The sequence below is a fragment of the Macaca mulatta genome, chromosome 8 (assembly GCF_049350105.2).
Source record: "Macaca mulatta isolate MMU2019108-1 chromosome 8, T2T-MMU8v2.0, whole genome shotgun sequence".
NCBI lineage: Eukaryota > Metazoa > Chordata > Mammalia > Primates > Cercopithecidae > Macaca > Macaca mulatta.
Genome location: NC_133413.1, coordinates 153249379 through 153258849, shown reverse-complemented (window position 1 = coordinate 153258849; position 9471 = coordinate 153249379). Strand labels below are relative to the sequence as shown.

At 40.0% G+C, this 9471-nt stretch overlaps 1 pseudogene; it reads right to left on the bottom strand.

Moving 5' to 3' along the window:
- Positions 1-5612: 5612 nt before the first annotated feature.
- Positions 5613-8004, bottom strand: LOC100430071 (zinc finger HIT domain-containing protein 1 pseudogene; annotated as a pseudogene).
- Positions 8005-9471: the final 1467 nt, after the last annotated feature.

Here is a 9471-nt window from a genome sequence, read left to right as displayed (position 1 = left end):
ACAATACCCTTGAGAAATATGAGATTATGTAAAGTGACCAAGCCTACAACTTATAGGCATTCCTGAAAGACAAGAGAAACTAAGCAACCTGGAAAACATATTTGAGGGAATAATTCAGGAAAATTTCCCTAAACTTGCTAAAGAGGTAGACATCCAGACACAAAAAATTAAGAGAACACCTGTGAGATATTATACAAGACAAACATCACCAAGGCATATAGTCATCAGACTATCCAATGCCAATACCAGAAAAAAACTCTTAAGGGCAGCTAGAAAAATGGGTCAAATCACCTGTAAAGAAAAATCCATCAGACTAACAGCAGAATTCTCAGCAGAAATCCTACAGGCCAGAAGAGATCGGGGGCCTATTTTTAGCTTCCTTAATGAAAAAAAAAAATGCCAGGCAAGAATTGTATAACTCTGGCTAGTTAAGCTTCATAAATGAAGGAGAAATAAGGTCTTTTCCAGACAAGCAAATGCTAAGGGAATTTGTTACCACTAGACTACAATGAATACTCAAAGGAGTTCTAAACATGGAGACAAAAGGACAATACTTGTCATCATAGAAGGACATATGAGTGCAACACTCACAGATTCCATAGAGCAGTTACACAGTTTAAACTCCAACACAACTAGCTAACAACACTATGATAGGAATAAAACCTCACATACCGATATTAACTTTGAATGTAAATGGACTAAGTGCTCTACTTAAAAGATAAAAAGTGGCAAATTGGATGAAAAAAAATAAGACCCAATCATTTGCTGCCTACAAGAGACCCGCCTACTGGCTAAAGACACCTTCATACTCAAAGTTAAAAGGTGGAAAAAGATATGTCATGCAAATGAAAAGCAAAAGCAACCAGGAATAGCCATTCTTATATCAGATAAAACAAACTTTAAACCAAAAACAGTTTTAAAAAAGTCAAAGAGGGCATTATGTAAGATAAAGCATTTAACTCTCCTAAATATATATGTACCCAACACCAGAGCACCCAGATTCGTACAAGAAATACTAGTAGACCTAAAAAAACAGGTTTCTAGCAATACAATAATAGTGGGGACTTCAACACCTCATTGACACCACTGGACAGATTATTGAGACAGAAAATCAAGAAACACTGGACTTGAATTGGACTATAGACTAAATGAACCTAATAGATATCAGCAGAACATTCTACCCAATAATCACAGAATGTACATTCTCATCTATGCATGGAATACTCTCCAAAATCAACCATATGCTTGGCCATGAAGCAAGTCTCAACATTAAAAAAATCATATCAAGCATCCTCAGAACACAGTAGAATAAAATTAGAAATCAATATCCAGAGGAACTCTCAAAACTACGTAAGTACATAGAAACTAAACAATTTGTTCAAGAATGATTCCTGGGTAAACAACAAAATTAAGACAGAAATAAAACAATTCTTTGAAACAAATGAAAGTAGAGATAAAACATATCAAAACCTCTGTGGTACAGCAAAAACAGAGCTATGATGAAACTTTATAGAATTAAACACCTACATTGAAAAGAAAGATCTCAAATCAACATCGTAACATCACACCTCAAGGAACTAGAACAACAAGAGTCTGAGTCCGAGAACACTTCTAAGGAGCTGCCCAGGCACACTGGGTGCAGGATCTACCTAGCTCTTTTCTGCAGCTCCCCTGGCTGCTTGCCCAAACTAAAATCTAGCAGAAGAGAAGAAATAACAAGAATCAGAGCAGAATTAAGTGAGACTGAGACCAAACAGAATGACACACAGGATCAGTGAAATTAAAAGTTAGTTTTTTGAAATGATAAACTAAATTAATGACCACTAGCTAGACTAACCAGGAAAAAAAGAAGATTCAAATAAGCACAATCAGAAATGATAAAGCTGACATCACCACTGATACCACAAAAAAACCCAAAAGATCATCAGAGAGTACTTTGAGTACCCCTATGCACACAAACTAGAAAATGTAGAGGAAATGGATAAATTCCTAGAAACACACAATCTCCCAAGATTAAACCAGAAAGAAATAGAACTACTGAACAGACCAAGAAGGAGTAATAACATTGAACCCATAATTTAAAAAAATCTTCCAACAACAACAGAAAAGCACAGGATCAGGCATATTCACAGTGAAATATTACCAGATGTACAAAGAACAGGTAGGACCAAAGTAACTGAAACTGTTCCAAACAATCTAGAAGGAGAGATTTTATGGAATGCTTTTTCTGCATCTATTGAGATGATTACATGGCTTTCATTCTTAGTTCTGTTTATGTGGTGAGTCACATTTATTGATTTGTGTATGTTGAGCCATCCTTCCAACCCTGGAATAAAATCCACTTAATTGTGATAAATTGTCTTTTTGATGCACTGTTGAATTTTGGTGTCATAGAATGAGTTAGGGAGGAATCAGGCAAGCACACTACAAAGAAAACTATGGGCCAGCATCACTCAACACAGAAGCCAAAATTCTCAACAAAATACTAGCAAACTGAATCCAACAGCACATCAAAAAGATAATTCGTCCCTTTATTACAGGGATGCAATGATGGCTCAACATATGCAAATCAATAAATGTGATTCACCACATAAACAGAACTAAGAACAAAAAACATATGATTATCTCAATACATGCAGAAAAAATCATTTGATAGAAGCCAACATCCCTTCATGATAAAAACTGTCAACAAACTAGGCATTTAAAAATACCTCAAAGTAATAACAGCCATATATGACAAACCCACAGCCACTGAATGGGGAATATATATGATGAACCCACAGCCACTAAACATCATGGGGAATGGGGAAAGGTTGACAGCATTTCCCCTAAGAATTGGAACAAGGATGTCCATTCCTTGTTCCACCACTCCTATTCAACATAATACTGAAAGTCCTAGCCAGAGCAATCAGGCAAGAGAAAGAAAGAAAATAGAAAAGAGGAAGTCAAATTATCTCTGTTCACCAATTACATAGTCGTGTACCTAGAAAGCCCTAAAGACTCCTCCAAAAGACTCCCAGACTTGATAAACAACTTCTGTAAAGTTTCAAGATACAAAATCAACATACAAATATCAGTAGCATTTTTATACATCAGTAACATTTAAGCCAGGAATCAATTCAAGAACTCATTCCCATTTACAATAGACCACACACACACACACACACACACACACACACACACTCACACACACAACCTAGCAATACATTTAAGCAAGGAGGTGAAAGATTTCTACAAGGAGAACTACAGAACACTAATGAAAGAAATCACAGATGACACAAACAAATGGTAAAACATTTCATGCTCATGCATTGGAAGAACCAACATTGTTAAAATGACCATATTGCCCAAAGCAATCTGTAGATTCAACACAGTTCTTATCAAATTACCAATGCCATGTTTTACAAAATTAGAAAAAAATTTCTATAGTTCATATGCAACAACAACGAAAAGCCCAAACAGCCACAGCAATCCTAAGCAAAAGGAAAAATCTGGAGGCATCATATTGCCTGACTTTAAATTGTGCTACAAGACTATAGTGACCAAACAGCATGGAACTAGTACAAAAATCGACACGTAGATCTATCAAAAAGAATAGAAAACCTAGAAATAAAGCCACATACCTACAACCAACTAATCTTTGACAAAATTGACAAAAATAAACAATGGGGAAAAGACACTCTATTCAATAAATGGTACTGGGAAAATTGGATAGCCACATACAGAAGAATAATACTGAACCCCAACTCTCACCATGTGTATTGAGACGGAGTTTTACTCTTGTTGCCCAGGCTGGAGTGCGATGGCATGATCCCGGCTCACTGCAATCTCTGTCTCCTGGATTCAAGCAACTCTCTTGCTTCAGCCTCCCAAGTAGCTGGGATTATAGAAGCCTGCCACCACGCCCGGCTGATTTTTTATATTTTTAGTAGAGATGGGGTTTTGCCATGTTGTCCAGGCTGGTCTAGAGCTCCTGACCTCAGGCAATCCGCCCACCTTGGCCTCCCAAAGTGCGGGGATTACAGGCATGAGCCACCGTGCCCAGCTCTCTCACCATATACTCTAAAGAAATTAAATTAAGATGAATTAAAGACTAAATGTAATACCTGAAACTATAAAGACCTTAGAAAAAACCCTAGAAAAACCCTTCTGGATATGCCTAGGCAAATAATTTATGATGGAGACCCCAAAAGCAAATGCAACAAAAACAAAACAAGACAAATGAGACTTACTTTAAAAAGCTTCTGCACAGCAAAAGAAACAATCAACAGAGTAAATAGACAACCTACAAAATGAGAGAAAATATTTGTAAATTATGCCTCTGACAAAGGAGTAATATTTACAAGAAACTCAAACAACCCAACAAGAAAAAAACCAAACAACACCATTGAAAACTGGGCAAAGGACGTGGACAGACATTTCTCAAAAGAAGAAATACGAATGGCCAATGAACACATGAAAAAAATGCTGAAAATTCCTCATCATCAGAGAAATGCAAATTAAAACCACAATGAGATACTGTCTCATACCAGTCAGAATGCCTATTATGAAAATATCAGAAAACAATAGACATTGGCATGGATGTGGAGAAAAGCGAGTATTTATACACTGTTGGAGGGAATGTAAATTAGTTCAATCTTTATGGAAAAACAGTATGGAGATGTCTCAAGGAAATAAGAATAGAACTACCACTTGAGCCAGCAATCCCGCTACTGGGTATCTACCCAAAGGAAAAGAAATTATCATATAAAAAAGACACCTGCACTCATATGTTTATGGTAGCACTATTTACAACAGCAGTCATGGGACCAACCTAAGTGTCCATCAACAGTTGATTAAAGAAAATGTGATATATTTGCACCAGGAAATACTACAAAGCCATAAAAAGAATGAAATCATGTTATTTGTAGCAACATGGATGGAGGTAGACACCACTATGCTAAGTGAAGTAACTGAGAGATAGAAAATCAAATACTGCATGTTCTCACTTACACGTGGGGGCTAAACAATGGATGCACACGAATATAAAGACAAATAATAGACAATAGGAGTTTCAAAAGGGAGGAGGGTAGGGGGCTGAGTGTTTAAAAATAACCTGTAGGTACAATGTCCAATAGCTGGGTGACGGGTAGACTAGAAGCCTAACCCCCACAATTACATAAAAAACCCATGTACCAAACATGCACACGTGACCCCTGATGTGGTTTGCTCTGTGCCCCCACCCAAATCTCATCTTGAATCGTAATCCGAATTGTAATCCCCAAGTGCTGAGGGAGGGTCCTGGTGGGAGGTGACTGGATCGTGGGGGCAGTATTCCCCATGCTGTTCTCCTGATAGTGAGTGAATTCTCATGAGAGCTGATTTTTTTTTTTAATTTTTTTTTCCTGGCACGAGGCTTTTTATCCTAACAGCACTGGGTGGGCCCAACCCACCTGCCAGACAGTTCCTGGAGTGAGGCTGGTCTTTCCTGGCAAGTAAGACACAGTTTTGTTGGGTGAGTGAGCAGCTCCTCCCTTAGTCCAGGGAGAGCCCCGTTCCACTGGGTGATGAAACGCTGGCTTTTTGGAGGCCTGGCAATGCACAAGGCTCTTCCTCTCCAGGAATGCCCAGGCTCACATGGTCCACTTCAGACATCTGGTCTCCTGGTGGGTCCCCAGACAACACATGGTGCAATACCAGGCACCACAGCTGACACAGGTGTAGGAGAGGGGAAGACGCCAGACAGCGCAGAAGGAGCACTGCAGCTGCGATGGGGACCCTGCACAGGCTGTCAGGTAGTTGGGGCCCTCGGCCACACTCAGGTTCTGCTCCTCCAGCAGGGCCTGAAAGATTTTTTGGAAGCAAAGTTGAAAATGATCACTTCAGGTTTTCTTCTTTTACCGTCTGGTATCCGCATCATCATCAAACCGAGGCAGTCTCTTGCCGAGCTGAGGGAGTCCCACATGGGGGTCATCCTGGAAGTTGTCATTCTCCAGGGTCTCCAGCTGCCAGTTGATGCGACACTGCCAGGTGGCCCAGTCCAGCACCCACTGCTGCCCAGGGTCCTGGGAGTGGACTTCCTTGAATAGAAAGAGACCCTTTGCTTACTTCCTTGACACGATTCCAGACCTTCTCCATGTCCAGCAATGCTGCTCAGGCTCCAGCTTGGCTCCTCTCCCTGCCTCTACAGAGGTGGCTGGCCCTCTTCTCTGCTCAGTCTATGCACTCTTCCTGAAGTTTTCTCCTTCACCATTCGCACAACCCAACTGATCTGACGGTTTTATAAATGACAGTTTTCCCTGCTCTCTCTCCCTGCTGCCACCATGTAAGACATGCCTTGCTTCCCCTTTGCCTTTCACCATGATTGTAAGTTTCCCAAGGTCTCCCCAGCCATGCAGAACTGTGAGTCAATTAAATCTCTTTTGTTTACAAATTACCCAGTCTCCAGTGGTATTCTTTATAGCAATGTAAAAACGGACCAATACAACTCCCAAATCTAAAATAAAATAAAATTTTAAACGCTTAGAAATTGAGAGAAAACTTTAAAACCTGATAAAAAGGTAAAAATTCATGAACAGAGAATTCACACACACACACACACACACACACACACACACACACACACGTGCCCTTAGGTCTTCACCTCTATGGTATTCTTCCCTAAGATATGTAACTTCAGGCTAATCATGAGAAAACATCAGATAATCCAAATTGATTGGCATGCTCCAAAACAGCTGACCAGAATTCAAAGTATCAAGGTCATGTAAAACAAGGGAAGACTGAGAAATAGCTATGGGTCAAAGGAGACTAAGGAGACATATTCACCAAATGCAACGTTGTGTCATGAATTGTTCCTCAAAACAAACACAAGAAAGGACATTAATGGAAAGCTGGTAAAATACAAACACATTCTGTGCTTTAGTTAATATCGCTGTAATAAAGTAGTTACTTAGTTTTGAGAAATGTGTTGTGATTATGTAAGATGCTAACTCAAAGGAAGATAAGTGAAGTGGATAAAGGAACTCTGCACTCTTCTGACACTCCTGGATAACTCTAAAATTATTTCAAAATATATATGGAAATATAAATACACGAGACTACTCAGTGAAGCATTGTTTGTAATTGCAAAACATTGGAAACAAGCTGAACGTTCACATACACAGTAGTGGTTGAATAAACTATGGTACATCCATACAAAGGACAACTGTGTAGTTATAAAAAGAAGGAAGAAAACTCCTGTGATTATCATCAGAGCAAATTCCAGGATCTATTAAAAATTGTGTAGACAATTTTTGCCTTTTGTGTAAGAAAGAAGAAAGAAAAAGAAAGTAAAGAAAAAGAGGAAGGCTAAACCAGAACTATTGAGATTGTTTACATACGGGGTGTGGGTATGGGATGGGAAGGAGAGAGCGAATGGTGTGATGCCACTTCTGACACTTCCCTGAATATACATCGTTTTGTATAGTTCCTACTTCTGTAACCATTTCACTTACACAACTGGAAAATAAAACAAAAAGGAGGTGTTGTCAGCAAGATGGAGGAGCAGGAAGCTCCAAGTCCTTGCTTCTCCACTGAAATGCTAAATAAACATTATATGGACTAAAACAGATTTCTGAGAACTCTGTAAACAAGAAGTTGCAAGCAACCAAGTGAATGCCCAATTAAGAAAAAGTCACTCGGCCGGGCGCAGTGGCTCACGCCTCTAATCCCAACACTTCGGGAGGCCAAGGCGGGTGGATCACGAGGTCAGGAGATGGAGACCATCCTGGCTAACACGGTGAAACCCCGTCGCTACTAAAAATACAAAAACAAAATTAGCCGGGGGTGGTGGCGAGCACCTGTAATCCCAGCTACTCGGGAGGCAGGAGAATGGCGTGAACCCAGGAGGTGGAGCTTGCAGTGAGCTGAGATTGCACCACTGCACTCCAGACTGGGTGACAGAGTGAGACTCCATCAAAAAAAAAAAAAAAATCCACTCAAACAAGTAGAAGATTTCATGACATTTTTCTCACCTTGGCCCACCATCTCGCAGCACAGTGTGGCATAGTTGGAAGAAAACTACCCAATTCCCAGTTCCTCCCTTGGGATTAAAGGAAAAGGGTGGAAATGTATTCTAATGTTCTGGCTTGTTTGGGGATTGTCCAAGGGACTTGTTTCTGCCTTGCCTGACTCAGAGTGCTGATGAGAATGCAGGCATAGATTGGATACCAGGTTGGAGGCCACCGAAAGCAGTGATGGGCACCACCATACTTTAAAGATGCAGGAAGTCTGCAGATCTTTAGGTGACTGGGGCAAGAAATTAAAAGCAGAAAAGTACAATAGAAATCCAAGGCTTCCGAGAAAAAGCACTGTATATATGGAGTATTGTGATGGTTAATATTGAGTGTCAACTTGATTGGATTGAAGGAGGTAAAGCATTGTTCCAAGGTGTGTCTGTGAGTGTATTGCTGAAGGAGATGAACATTTGAGTCAGTGGACAGGGAGAGGCAGACCCACCCTCAATGTGGGTTGGCATCATCTAATTGACAGCTGGCATGGCTAGAATAAAGCAGGCAGAAGGAGGTGGGAGAATTGGACTTGCTGAGTCTTCCAGCCTTCATCTTTCTCCTGTGCTGGATGCTTCCTGTCCTTGAACGTCAGACTCCAAGTTCTTCAGGTTTTGGACTCTTGGACTTACATCAGTGATTTGCCAGGGACTCTTGGGCCTTCGACCACAGACTGAAGTGCACTGTCTGCTTCTCTACTTTTGAGGTTTGGGACTCAGACTGGCTTCCCTGCTTCTCAACTTGCAGACGGCCTATCATGGGACTTCACCTCGTGATCGGGAGAGTCAGCTCTCCTTAATAAATGCCCCTTCATATATACATCTATCTTATTAGTTCTGTCCCTCTAGAGAGCCTTGACTAATATAGGTATATAAAAGCAGCTGTATAAATGAGGAACTGGAATAAAAACACACATATAGGTCCAAGAAAAACACATCCCTATAAAATATTTCAGAGAACCTGAGCCTTTAAGCCCAGCTGATTAGGGAAGATATTCTGCCTGCATGAAGCCAGTCCACAAAGACTAGGAGGGGTGGCAGTTTTTTCAAATGCCCAAATCCCAACAAAATATCACAAGGCTTACAAAGGAATAGGAAAACAGTATCCATCCAAAGGAAAAAATTAATTTTCTAAAAGCTGACCCAAAATAAGTCAGGTCTCTGACTTACTTGAATTTTAAACTATCTTAAATATGCTCAATGAGTAAAAAGAGAACATAGATGACTAATGAAATGAGGAAAACAACTTATGAACACAGTAAGAATATCAACAAAGAGATAGAAATTATTTTTGGAAAGAACCAAACAAATTCTGGAGCTAGAAAATACAATAACTTAATTTAAAACTCCACTAGCAGGGTTTAACAGCAGACTTGAACAGGCAAAAGAAAGAAGCAGTGAACTTGAAGAGAGGTCACTTGAAATTATTAAGTAAAAGGAGAAAAAGA